General features: G+C 41.1%; 1 protein-coding gene across 1 annotated transcript in view; it reads right to left on the minus strand.

Annotated features, from left to right (window-relative positions):
• LOC129051223 (ubiquitin carboxyl-terminal hydrolase 6-like) overlaps positions 1 to 13,593 on the minus strand; it is a 97,628-nt gene that overhangs the window by 66,072 nt on the left and 17,963 nt on the right. Inside the window, exons 9-15 of the mRNA XM_063718390.1 lie at positions 11,432 to 11,636; positions 10,990 to 11,062; positions 8,596 to 8,951; positions 7,672 to 7,794; positions 7,213 to 7,299; positions 2,405 to 2,539; positions 1,139 to 1,261 (exon numbers count right to left, since the gene is read on the minus strand). The gene's annotated coding sequence lies outside the window, so the exon portion shown is untranslated. The remainder of the gene's footprint in view (positions 1 to 1,138; positions 1,262 to 2,404; positions 2,540 to 7,212; positions 7,300 to 7,671; positions 7,795 to 8,595; positions 8,952 to 10,989; positions 11,063 to 11,431; positions 11,637 to 13,593) is intronic.

The raw sequence follows: 13,593 nt of genomic DNA on the forward strand, positions 1-13,593 counted from the left end.
TTTAGCAGGTCATGCTGCTACCTGTGAAATTCTCAAACTTATTTTCAGATAAAGCTAGAAGCCTTCACGCACATTTCTACTTGGAAATAAAAATTCATCTACTCAATCAATTTACTGTTCTTCTGATATTTTACAATTTGGACACTCAAAAAAATCCCAGGGGAAGCTCCCATGATTTTGGTATGTGCCATGGACACCCGAGAAGCCTATGGATTTTGCTCTTATGAACATTGAATATATAACCTGGCCTGGGACAGTTATCTGTGAACTCTTTGCTTGGTTGATTTCCATCTTGAGAAATGATGTTCTGAAAAAGAAATCCATTTCCAAAACACATCCTATGTACTACACACCACTCAGTGAGATAAATGTCACAAGTAAGAGTGAAAGAGGACATTATTTCCTTCTTAGTAAAAACTATGTCAGCTTTCTAAATGATGACTATCACCTGGTAATGTCCCATTTCATTTTTATTAGATCATTCATTAATTGAAGCATTTATTGGGTGCCTAAGGTCCCAGGCAGTGTGCTAAGTAATTAAAAATTAAATAAATACCATCTATATACATGGTAATGCCTTAGTTCATTTATATATATGGTATATATATGGTAATACCTGTAGTTACATATATATAACTATACGTATAACACTATATATATATATATGGAGAGAGAGAAAGAGAGTGTGAGAGTGTGTGTGTGTGTGTGTGTGTGTGTGTGTGTGTGTCTGGCTCTGCCACCCAGGCTGGAGTGCAGTGGTGTGATCTCTGCTCATTACAACCTTCACCTCCCAGGCTCAAGTGAGCCTCCCATCTCAGCCTCCCAAGTAGCTGGGACTACAGGTGCATACCACCATGCCTGGCTAATTTTTAAAATTTTTTGTAGAGAGAGGGTTTCGCCAAGTTGCCCAGGCTGGTCTCAAACTCCTGAGCTCAAGCAATCCACCCGCCTCGGCCTCCCATGGTGGCATGAGCCACCACGCCTGGCCCATGACCATATTTTGGTAGCAATTAAAGAAATCAGATTACAAAGCAATTTAGTTTCCTTTACCATCCAATGCAGGAGCTCTATATCCACAAAATAGGGGTGTCATGGACTACAAAAGGGGCACAGAAGAGCTAAATAGGCTCACTCTGACCTGTCTGAGACAGGGAAAAAGCACACAGACTCCCAGGGCCCGTGAAGTTGCAGCTTTCACTAAGCGATTCTTGCTGTCATTCAGCCCAAGCAGCACTGTGGTGCACAGGATCTGCCTGTCATTCTGCAATGAGAAGGTTGACAAGGGAAAAATGAGAATGAAATAACTACGAGCCAAAGGCTTCCATAAAAGATGTGAAATATCTGTGTCTGAGACCACATTCGGGAGTTGAACGCCATTGCGACCTTGAGGCTACCGTGGCAAAGAGCAGGTTCAGTTCAGATTCCATGATTATCTGAGTACCCACTTTTGTGCAAGACACACACGGCATCTCATCACATTTAACCTTTATTAAAGTTGCCTTCTTTATAGAAGCTCATTTATATAAATAAGAATGGATGCAAATGTCATTGAGGACTAAGGAAAAAAGCAGTCTGAATACTGCTATTCTGAATAGCAGTATTCTGAATGTTTATGCTCCCCCAAAATTCCTATGTTGAAATCTTCACTCCCAGGGTGATGGTATCAGGAGGTGGGGCTTTGGGGAGGAGATTAAGTCATGGGAACAGAGCCCTCATGAAAGAGCTTAGTGCCTTCATGATTCAGGCCCCAGAAAGCTGCCTGCCCCTTCTACCACTTGAGGACACAGCTCACAAGGTGCCATCTGTGAGCCAGAGAGCGAACCCTCCCGAGGCACCAAATCTGTGTCTGTCAGTGACTTGATCTTAATTCCAGCCTCCAGAACTATGAGAAAGACATTTCTGTTGTTTAGAAGACACCCAATTTATGGTATTTTATTATAACAGCTCAAACAGACTAAGACAAATACCATATGTGTTGGACAACAAATCTAAGTATTTTCACATACTTGTTATTTTTCACATGACTATCATCTTATTGATGATAACACCAAGTTTTAGAGAGGTTAAGAGTCAAAGAGCTAGCAAGTCGAAGAGCTGGGCTTCAACTCAGGCCTTTTAAAGTTTGGATATGAAATCTTCCTGAAATCTCTCTGCCTTCCAAGCTTCTGCTACCCTTGCCTCTACCACCTACATTCTAACGCACAGGGGGAAACAGCTTTCCTGATATATTAAGGCTTCAAATTTTCCTATTTGCTGTTCCCCAGTGCCCTCATCCCCAACTCAAGTGAACTAGCACCTTTTCATCAGAGATGCTGCTGAATACTGGTTCAAAATGCAAAAGCATCAAATTCTAGCTCTGGTGCTCCAGCCATGATTTAAGGGTGAGAAAACACTCTTACGTTACCGGCAGATTGCTGAAGGCCTCTGGCAAGATGGAAGACAGGACATCACAGGCACTCGCCTGGAGAGTTGGGTGCTCCAAATTCTGCAGGGCTCTGGGTAAAGGACCGTTCAGCATCATAGTCCAGAACATCACCACCTGGAACGGAGGCAAAGGAAAAGCTGCAGCCCAAGACATAACAGGGGAACCAACTCGGAGCTAAGCCTACCAGAAATGGCCTTAGTAGTGAAACATTTTTCCTCAAAGCAGCAGCTTTCTGTAAATGTTTTCATTGGTTCTTCTTCCACAGTGATGAAAGGACTTCAGAAAACAACTGCAGTGTTTAAGCCTCCCATTCAACTCCTGTTGATTAGGAGATTGCAGTCTGATAAAGTTACGCAGCAACAGTGATAATAATCAAGAGGAGACTGAAGATGGTGATGACAGTAACAGCAACAGCAGCGGCAGCTAATGTTCTTCAGAGAGCTCATCCCATGCCAGGCATTGCCCTAAGTATTTTACACGTATCAACTCATTTTATTCCTTGGCACAAATAAATGGGGTCTGTAGCATCATCCCTACTTTTTCACACAAGGAAACTGAGGCACAGACAATACAACTTGCTAATCAGCAGCAGGGGTGAACTAGAATCCAGATCAGTTGGCGCTCGGCTAAGGCTTTTTCAACTACTTTGCAGAGTCCGTGTGATAATAAAATGTAATACCCTGTGTAAGGTTTCTAGCGCAGGGCCTGGTACACCGTGGACACTCTTAAATTGGGCAGTAGGTTCTGTTATCAGCACTTTGAAGAACTACCTCACTTCACAGCCTCTAAAGTAGCCATGTCAACAGTTTCTTTTCCATGCTTTATACATATCCTGTGATCTCATGTTCATTTGTGAATCTCTGTGGTTTAGCTTTGTTTTGGTTCTGTCCCATGGACCTAGTCCTGGGTTTTGCTGTGTATTTCACGCACCAGTTCTGTCTTTCTCCTACTTCAGCTCCTGGAAACCCAGTCTGGGTCCTCCCTGCCCCACTCCAGAAGAATGTGGACAAAAAGTGGTTGTCAGTCTCCAGGATGGCACACAATTACACTCACCTACTAATATTTACACCTGTGTAGTCCCCTCCCATACTGAACAGGCTGACCTGTGTAACCAATAGGATGTTGTGGAAATGACAGCATGACACCTCCAAAGCTAGGTCATAAAAAGCACCACAGCTCTGTCTTGCTTTCTTTCCCTTGGATCACTTGCTGTGAAGGAAGCTGGCTGCCATGTCAAGAGGATACTCAAGCAGCCCTCTAGAGATGTCCTCCCGGGGAGGAAATGAGTTGAGGCCGTCTGCCAGCAGCCACACTAATTTGCTGGGTCTATGGGTGAGCCACCCTGGAAGAAGATCCTCCAACCCCATCAAGTCTTGCAACCTGTCAGTTGACTGCAATCCTGGGGGCATCTTGATCCCAACTTCATGTGAGAACTAAGCCAGAATCACTCAGCCAAGCCACTCCTAATTCCTGACCCACAGAAACTGAGAAAATAAATGTACATTGCTTTAAGCTGCTAAATGTTTAATTTGTTACTCACTAATAGACAAGCAATACAGAAAACATGTCTTTTTTTTTTTCACAGATGAACAATACCTGAGTGTGAACAGTTAAGAGGCTTGCCCCAAGTCATTTATCTAGCAAAGGGAGAAGTTTGAATTCAAACCTAGTTCTGTCTGATAACAAAGCTCAACTCATTTTCCCGCACATGTTATATGAAAGCTTTAGTGGCAGTCTAAGGCAGGGACGAGGGTTAGAGTCTTTAATTCACTGCAAGGATGACAGAAATTGTGAAGGGAAAAGAACAGGCAGAATGCAGAGGGCAGAGGGAGCAAAGACCACCAACACTGAGCTGATTTTGCTTTCAGCACTAAGTAGAAGCCTTTTTTGGTGTGATCACATGCCCTTCATCCATCTTTGGAACTGGCACAGTGTAGGGGTAGCAGAAACAACCTGAAATCACAGGAATTGAATAGAATCACGGTGGGGCTGGTGGGGGGTTGGGGGGACGCAGGTAACGGAATTACCTCCTATGTGTTAGCATCTTTACATGTCATTCGATTTTTCAACAGCCTTGTGACTGAAGGGTTATGGTTTATTATTCCTTTTTACAACTAGGAAACCATGCCTATAACCACATATCCATTAAGTGGCTGATATGGTTTGGATGTGTGTCCCCTCCAAATCTCATGTTGACATGTGACCTCCAATGTTGGAGGTGGGCCTAGAGGAAGGTTTTTGGGTGATGCAGGCAGATCCCTACTGAATGGCTTGGTGCTATCCTTGTGGTAATAAGTGAGTTCTTACTCTGTTATTCACACGGGAGCTAATTGTTTAGAAGAGCCTGGCATCTCTCTCGTTTCCTCTCTTGCCATGTGACATGCCTACTCTCCCTTTGCCTTCCACCATGACTGGAAGCTTCTCGAGGCCTCACCAGAAGTAGATGCTGGCACCATGCTTCTTGTATAGCCTGCAGAACAGTGAGCCAGACAAACCTCTTTGAAAAATAAATTGTCCAGTCTGAGGTGTTTCTTTACAGCAGCAGGAAAGAGACTAATACAGAAAATTGGTGCCAAGGAACGGGGTGTTGTTATAAAGATACCTAAAAATGTGGAAGCAGCTTTGGAACTTGGTACTGGGCAGAGGTTGAAAGAGTTTGGAAGGCTCAGAAGACAGGAAGACAAAGGAAAGTTTGGAACTTCTTAGAGACTGATTAAATGGCTGTGACCAAAATGGTGATAGAAATATGGAGAGTGAAAGCCAGGCTGAGGAGGTCTCAGATAGAAATAAAAAAGTATGGAGAACTGGAGGAAAGGTCGCCTTTGTTACACCTTAGCAAACAACTTGGCTGCATTATGCCCATGTCCTAGGGATTTGCATAAGGTTGAACTTAAGAGTAATGACTTAGGGTATCTGGTGAAAGAAATTCTAAGCCTCATTCAACAGGTGACGTGGCAGCTTCTCACAACCTATAGTCAGATGTAGGAGCAAAGGAATGACTTAAAGTTGGAACTTATCATTAAAAGGTTAGCAGAGCATAAAAATGTGGAAAATTTGCACCCTGCCCCTGTACTAGAGAAGGAATCCAAGCTCGGAGCAACTACTTGCTAGACAGATTAGCATGACTAAAAGGGACCCAGATGCTAATAGCCAAGACTATGAGAAAACAGCCTTGAGGGCATTCCAGAAATCTTTGAGGCAACCCCTCCCATCACACACCCAGAGGCCTAGGAGGAAAGCGGTTTTGGGGGCCAGGCCCAGGGCCCCACTGCCCTGCACAGCCTAGGGACACTGCTCCCAGCATCCCCAGCCGTGGCTCAAAGGGCCCCAGACACTGCCTGGTTTTCTGCTTAGCGGGTACAAGCTGTAAGCCTTAGTGGTTTCCATGTGGTGGTAAGCCTGCAGATGCACAGAATGCAAATGTGAAGAAGGCTTGGGAGCTTCTGCCTAGATTTCAGAGGATTCCCTAAGTCTGGGTGCCCATGCAGAAGCCTGCCACAGGGACAGAGCCCCCACTGAGAGACTCTACTAGGGCAGTGCCAAAGAGAGACGTGGGGTTGGAGCCCCCACACACAGTCTCCACTGAGCACTGCCTAGTGGAACTCTGGGAATGGGACACGGCCTACACCCAGCAAAGCCAGAAGGGCAAGGCTGCCAGAAGCCTTGGAGGCCCATCCCTTGCACCCGTGTGCACTGGATGTGGGACATGGAGTCAAGGACTATTTTGGAGCTTTAAGGTTTAATGTCTGTCCTGCTGGGTTTCAGATTTGTGTGGGGCTTGTTGCCCCTTTCTTTTGGCTGATTTCTCCCTGTTGGAATGGGACTGTTTACCCAATGCCTGTACCACCATTGTATCTTAAAAATCAATAACTTGTTTTTGATCTTACAGGCTCATATGTGGAAGGAACTTGCCTTGAGTCACAGCTGAGATTTTGGACTTTTGAGTTGATGCTGGAAAGAGTTAAGACTTCGGGGAACTATTGGGAATAGGTGACTGACTGTATTTTACAATGAGAGGAACATGAGATTTGTGGGGGCCAGAGGCAGAATGACATGGTTTGGATGTGTGCCTCCTCCAAACCTCATGCTGAAATGTGACCTCCATCACTGGAGGTGGGCCTAACAGGAAGTGTTCGGGTCGTGGGGGCAGATCCCTCTTGAATGGCTTGGTACTGTCCTTGCGGTAATGAGTGAACTCTCACTCTATGAGCTCACATGAGAGCTGGTTATTTAAAAGAGCCTGGCATCTCCCTCTTGCTTACTCCCTTGCCATATGACATGCCTGCTCCCCCTTTGCCTTCCACCAGGATTAAAAGCTTCCTGAGGCTTCCTCAGAGGTAGATGCTGGCACCATCTGCAGAACCGTGAGCCAGATAAACCTCTTTTCTTTATAAATTGCCCAGCCTCAGGTATTCCTTTATAGCAACATAAAATGGACTAATACAGTCATGTTCCCTAAATTTGATCCCATGGCTTTGGATATAAAATCCCTGGCTCTTTGTCTCTTGGGCAGGCTGAGTAACCAGACTAGATTTTATGCAAAAGAAATATTAGTTTTACGATTGCTGGTTATATGTTATACATAAGCCTACCACACACTAAATTGCAAATAAACTGAAATGTAAAATAAAACCTATTTATACTAGTTTCATGTTTTCCTGGATTATAAAACATAATTTTTGACACTGGAAGAAACCATATCATCTACTCCACTTATCACTGAGCTTCAAAATAAAACAGCAACTGAAGCACTAATAAAAGAAAAGTATGAACTGACATTTATTTACCAAGAAGACTGGTACTCTCTGATCAGGTGCTGCAGTGGAATCCGGTTTATGCTGCTGTGTTAAGCCTGTGCCCAGTTCTTCCAGAAGCTGCCAAGAAAAAAGTATTACCGAAGCGGAGCATTACAACTAACGAACGACTTCATTTTAGTCTGGAGATCGCCTCAAATCAAGGGGAAACATAATTTGCAACTAATTTTCTTTCTTTTTTCAGTCACTCTTAACAGAGGTATTCTTTCAAGGACTGAAATCAACAGCTATATCTTATTAATTTATTACCGAATCAATTCATGGGGTTTACACGTAAGAGCTGAAAACAGAAGAATGTATGTCTTCCTCACCTGAAATCTCTTTAAGAAATCTCAGAATTGAAAGACATGTGGCAGAAAAATATAAAGTGAAGAAAAGGAAGGATATAAAGTGAAGAGAAGGAAAAAGCATTGTGGTTTTGATGAAAATTACCTTTGCTCCATGGAGCTGAATGGATGGATCTGCTTCCCCCATGCACTTGCAAATCACCTCTCCAAGCTCCATCAAGTAGGCTTGAGTCATTGAAAAGTAGCCCCTTGCCAGAAGAGCCAATAGCTGCAAAGAGAGCATGGAATTAACCCTCTAAGACCTGATTGCAAGGCTGCAATATCCAGAAAAGTGTTATATTTCAGAAATCGCTTATAATTTAACAGGGGCTGAAGTCTGTTGAATGAAATTAAGAACCACAATCTTTATTTCATGACTAATACCAATTAACTGTATCATAGTTTTATGGTGCTTTAGTATATGATTGCTTTTCATTCATGTAATCTCATGTAAGTCTTGCAACTATTCTTTAAGGTAGGTATTAATTGAATTTTACAGCTAAAGAAACCAAGCCTGACAAGATTAAAGGACATGTTTCACGTGGCCCAGTTAATTAGCAGCAGACCCCAGGACCAGGCCTAGTCTCAGATCATCTTTGTAGAGAAAAAGTAAACTCTTTTATCTAGGATTGTTTTCTTCCTTTGAAGGAACAATTATTTTGTTACTCTAAGCAGGTACAAGACCAAGGAGAAGCTTATAGAAAATTAAACATTTAAGTTGCAAAAATCAAAAATTAACTCTACAATTTCACTCAGAATTATTCTACAATCTATTACATCCACCTGTCATATAATACCTGAAGTGACTAAAATAATTTGCAATCAAAGAACAAAAAGGAATGAATCTGCTATTTTACAACCAAGGAACACCTCCCCAAAACAAAACAACAACAAAAATACACCACCCATACCTAAAATACAACTCCCGCGAACTGACACATGGCTTGGTTTTACCTGCTCGCTCCTCACGGTCACTCTGAAGGAAGAATGGTTACTTCCATTTCAGAGATGAGGAAATGAAACCTCCTACCTGTAAGGCCTCCAGTTGCATAGGGGATGGTTCGTAAGTGCTTCCTACTGCAGAGCCAGCATCGCTACCTGAACAGGAATCCTCCTTGGGCAGTACGACAATGGAAACGCAGAGTGGAATGAGCCAGCAGGGCTCTGAAGACCCCTTAGGTGAGCTAACTGACGTTTCTTCCAGAGAGGGTCCTGCAGGGGCTTTCTTCCACCAATCAGGAGGGCTGAGGTGAGGGGTTGCTGAATTGCTATTACTGAGTCCAGAAGAACACGGCTGTTGCAGAAGTAGCTGGACTTCAGGTAAAGGTGTGTGGGTGGGCCCTATAGCTCCCAAGAGTGTGAGACTTCACACAGGAACATTAACATCTGTCAAAGGAAGCAGTAAGAACTTATTATCATGGGAACAGCTACCGTAAATATGGTAGTTATCCCTGCAGGCAATTAAGAATTAGTAGTTCCTTGTGTAACCTGAATCTAATCAAACTTCTAAACCTCATTTCCAGTTTTGAAATACATGGGACAGGAGAGTAAGTTAACACCATAAAGAAACAATCTGACAAATTGAGAATGTGATTTATTTTGTTATCTTTGGTGACAGAGTTTAGAGTTCACATTCTATAAGACAATTGGGTTGGATTCTTTCCTAAGTCAGTTTGATATAAGAAAGATGGGTGGGGGGACTCTAGATTTAAAAAGACTACAGTGACATAATAACTAAATGCAATGCATGTACCTTGAATGAACCCTGGATTTTAACAAGAAATATTTTTAAAAAGCTAAAAGGTCTGTGTCTAGACTCATTTTTTTTTGCATGTGATGTCCAGCTGTTCCAGCACCAACTGTTGAAAAGTATCTGCTCCTTTGTTGTAGATCAGTTGACTATATTTATGTGGGTCTATTTCTGGGCTCTCTATTCTGTTCCATTGATCTGTTTCTCTCTTCCTTGGCCAGTATCACATTGTCTTAATTACTGTAGGTTTATAGTAGATTTTGAAGTCAGGGAATGTCAGTCCTTCAGTTTTGTTCTTCTCTAAAAATACTGTGTTGGCTATTCTGGGTCTTTTGCACACCTATATACATTTCAGAATCAGTTCACTGATATCTGCAAAATAACTTGTTGGAATTTTGATTGAGACTGCACTGAATCTATAGATCAAGTTGGGAAGAGGTAACATCTTCACAATATTGAGCCTTCCTATCCATGAACATGGAATCTCTGGTCCATTCATTTAGTTGTTTGATTTCATCAGAGTTTCACAGTTTTCTTCATATAGATCTTGTACATATTTTGTTAGGCTCATACCTAAGAATTTCGGGTTTTGAACATTTTAATGAAAAAAAGTTACTTGAGGATAAAGTCAGATACTTGAAAGGAACCTTTGAGACATGGTACACTCTCCTCAGCTGAAGATGCAGATAATGAAAAGTTGGTACGGTGGAATGAGCAGGGCTTGTTTTCAACTTATTTCTGCCATGAATGTGATGGGAAACCTCAGGGGAAGACTTAACTTTCTGGGTCCCTCTTTTACACATTAGTGTAAGTAGTGAACTGGACTTAGTTACACCTCATTATCTCATTTGAGCCTCATAAAAATCTTATGATGTAGTTATAATTCTTGCTGTTAGGAAGAAATTAGGGTTCAGAGAGGGCCACGGCCATGAGATGGCAAAAATGGGAGTGGGCCCCAGACCCTTGGATTGACTTCAGGTCCCATGCTCTTCCCACTATGTCACAGAAAACATCCACTGTTCCTTGTTACAATTCTGCCTGAAAAACTGAACTTATCAGAATGTGGTCTGATCTGAAAGCTTGCAAACAAAAGAAAGGCAAATCTACAAAAGGCAAGTGTTTATAGCACACATACATTATGTGTGGGAGGAAATAATAAGACTGCACTTAGTAAAGATTTGAAGTTCTGGGATTTTATCTGAACTTCATAGGAAATAACGTTAAAGAAGTTAAATTTTGTATTCCAGTTTTTCTTTCCAAAAAGTAGGTAATATCTACCTGTCCATCTGTCTGTCTAACCATCCATCCATCCTCTACCTATGCATAAGGGATATAAACTAACATACTCCTGAGGGGGGCTGCTTGCACCTGGCTCAATCTTAATTCTAAAGGGATACTCTGGTCACTGCCCTGGGCATTAAACAGGCATTAAACTTTACAATTAATTCTCTAGCTCACTTCCACTGGGACTTGAGGGGTCAATTCTTGCAACAGCTTATACCCCTGAAAAGCTGAGAAGAATAAGCAGAGATCTCTTAAGAGTTATAAAAATGCTTTGAATAAATACATATATCTATATCTATATATTTTTACTAATAGTCTGCATCTGACTGATATAAAGAAGCCATCAGTTTTAAGCCACTACAAACCTTTGTGGTGAATATAAGGCTTTACCTGGTTCCAGACTTTGGTCAGCAGGCTGTTTTAGATGATTATAAGGTGCATTTGATACTAAATTTGCAAGGCACTGTAAAACACAAAAAGTAGTTCATCAAAAGCCTTGATTAAACCACAGCATAGAAACAAATTTTGCAGCATTTAATTAAAAAAGAAAAGTTTTCACACAACTAAAAATTAGCCCTTTTAAAAAAAAATAACACTTGTATTCTCATTGGTACAACTAAAGATAAAGAAGTATTTTTAGCAAATAATTTATTAGGACATACAGAGATTATAGGTAAGATCAGTCAAGTAGGTACAGACTTCCAAACAGTGTATTTTTAATAAAACTATTACATAGTTATATTCTTAAGTCAAGTGACTTTTGGGCTATGTAAAACAGTATACAAAGTTAAAACAGAGAAGCCCCCTCTGGAACCCACAGTTGATACATTACCTTAATTATCTGAGTAAGGATCTGTGAGAATGATTCCAACCACCAAAGCTAACAAAAGACATCTGTGCGACTCTCTAATGCTGGAAGCGATCATGACGGAGAAGGGGATAAAAGCCCTCCTGTGCCACTGGTATCTTCAGCAACAGAAAGAAACTGCTTTGAGCCTTCCAAGATGGCAGATAAAACTTGCAGAGCACAGGCACGTCTGAAATTTTGGGATGATTCACACTGATTAGTTGAAAATTAGGAATCAGATTCCCTTCTTCCTATACATATTTAATGTTCAAAGTATTTACAATCATTTCAATTGGAAGAATAAAGGCAATGGGATTATCTGTTAGTTCCTAAAAACTAGGTCACTTGCATCCCACACCTAAAAAAAAATCTTTATTTTATTCTTATTTTAGAGACACAGTCTCACTCTGTCACCTAGGCTGCAGTGCACTGGCGCAATCATAACTCACTGCAGCCTCAAACTCCTGGGCTCAAGCAATCCTCCCACGTCAGCCTCCCAAGTAGCTAGGATTACAGGTGTGTGCCACCACACCTGGCTAAAAAAAAAATCTAGAAACCCATTGCTGTTAGGTTTTTTACAGTAAGAAATAAACCTAAGCTATACCATAGCACAAAAATCTGAAATCCTAAGCATGAGAATAAGGATTAGAGGCCTGGTTTATTCAAGCAGAATGCCAACTGAAAAGTTAGAACTAAACAGCCCATGGGGTAGAAAAAATACATGTGCCTAGAGTCTGTTTCCTATCAAAGTTCCTGAGAACATTATGCCTCATATTCCACTCTGAAGTATGTGTGTTCAATGTTAACTTAAATAGGACTTTAGGAACTTTGTGTACATACAACTTGGCAGACATCATTAGTGATCCAACTTTTAGAAACATTCTTAGGTACAGGAAATAGCATTGCCTGCAGTGACAATATTTGACAATTCAAAAAAGGAATACCATTAAGTACAATCTTATGAATGGAAAGGACAAAAAGTACATCTTTGTCATGGACTGCTGTATTTGTCAGCAAAGGTGTCATTGGCACCAAGATTTTCTATATAAGGTTGAAAGATTACTTTCAATTGGTACTCTGACAATTTTGTAGTATTAAAAATCAGAAAGGAAAAGAAAGCCCAACTTTACAAAAATGGGATATAGGTAATAAGCATAGGACTATTAATACGGAATAATATTGTACTCTCTTTGGCCAGCTCATCCAAAAATGACAATTAACATTTCCAGTCAAAAAATCTAAAAGCAAGGAATCAACATTACAATTCTAGAATCTAACCTAAATAGTTACTCAATGTGAAGCGTATCTGAGTTTGGAGCAAAAAAGGTTTTCCCAAAAGCCTTCAATTATATTATCTCCAAACAACCAGGTAATAAATCACCAGGCAGGCCTTTTATAGAGTGGAGTCGTAGAAATCTAGACTTACTGCTATGAAGAGAAATTTGAAGTACAGTAGCATCAGACTTCAGAATTAAGCATAATCCCCTAAGGTGGGAAATTGACAATGTATTAGGAAACCGTGTGTATATGTGTGAAAAAAAGAGAGAGCGAGAGCATGAACACAAGTCAGCTGATCCAAAAAGGACTGAGACCAGGGGCTGGCAAACTTTTCTGTAAAGAGCCAGTGTCCACATTTTACATTTTAGACTTTGCAGGCCAGTTTCTGTCACAACCACCCAACTCTGTGATTGTAGCACAGATGCGTAAAGGAATAAATGTGGTTGCGTTCCAAAAAGACTTGATTTACGGACAATGAAATCTGAATTCCATACAATTTTCACATATCATGAGATACTATTGTTTTATTTTAAAACCATTTAAAAGTGTGAAACCGTTCTTAGCTCACAGGCCATACAGTAAAAGCAGGTGTTGGGCCAGATTTGCCTTACAGGCCACAGTTGGCCAATCCCTACCAGAGGCTGGTCCAAACTCAACAAGATAGATCTTATGCTAAACCTTCACTTCTTTAGAAGACAATTAAAAATCACAATTCCAACAGCTCACAAACTGAATGAAATTAAGAATTGAATGGAAAGAATTGAACTAATGTTCCAAAAGTCAAACATTTTAGCATAATTTTGGCATCTTCAGGGGAAAATCATGACTATCACAGATGAAAACAAATGTCATTGAAATTGGTTATTTTT

The sequence above is a fragment of the Pongo abelii genome, chromosome 19 (assembly GCF_028885655.2).
Source record: "Pongo abelii isolate AG06213 chromosome 19, NHGRI_mPonAbe1-v2.0_pri, whole genome shotgun sequence".
NCBI classification, from domain to species: domain Eukaryota; kingdom Metazoa; phylum Chordata; class Mammalia; order Primates; family Hominidae; genus Pongo; species Pongo abelii.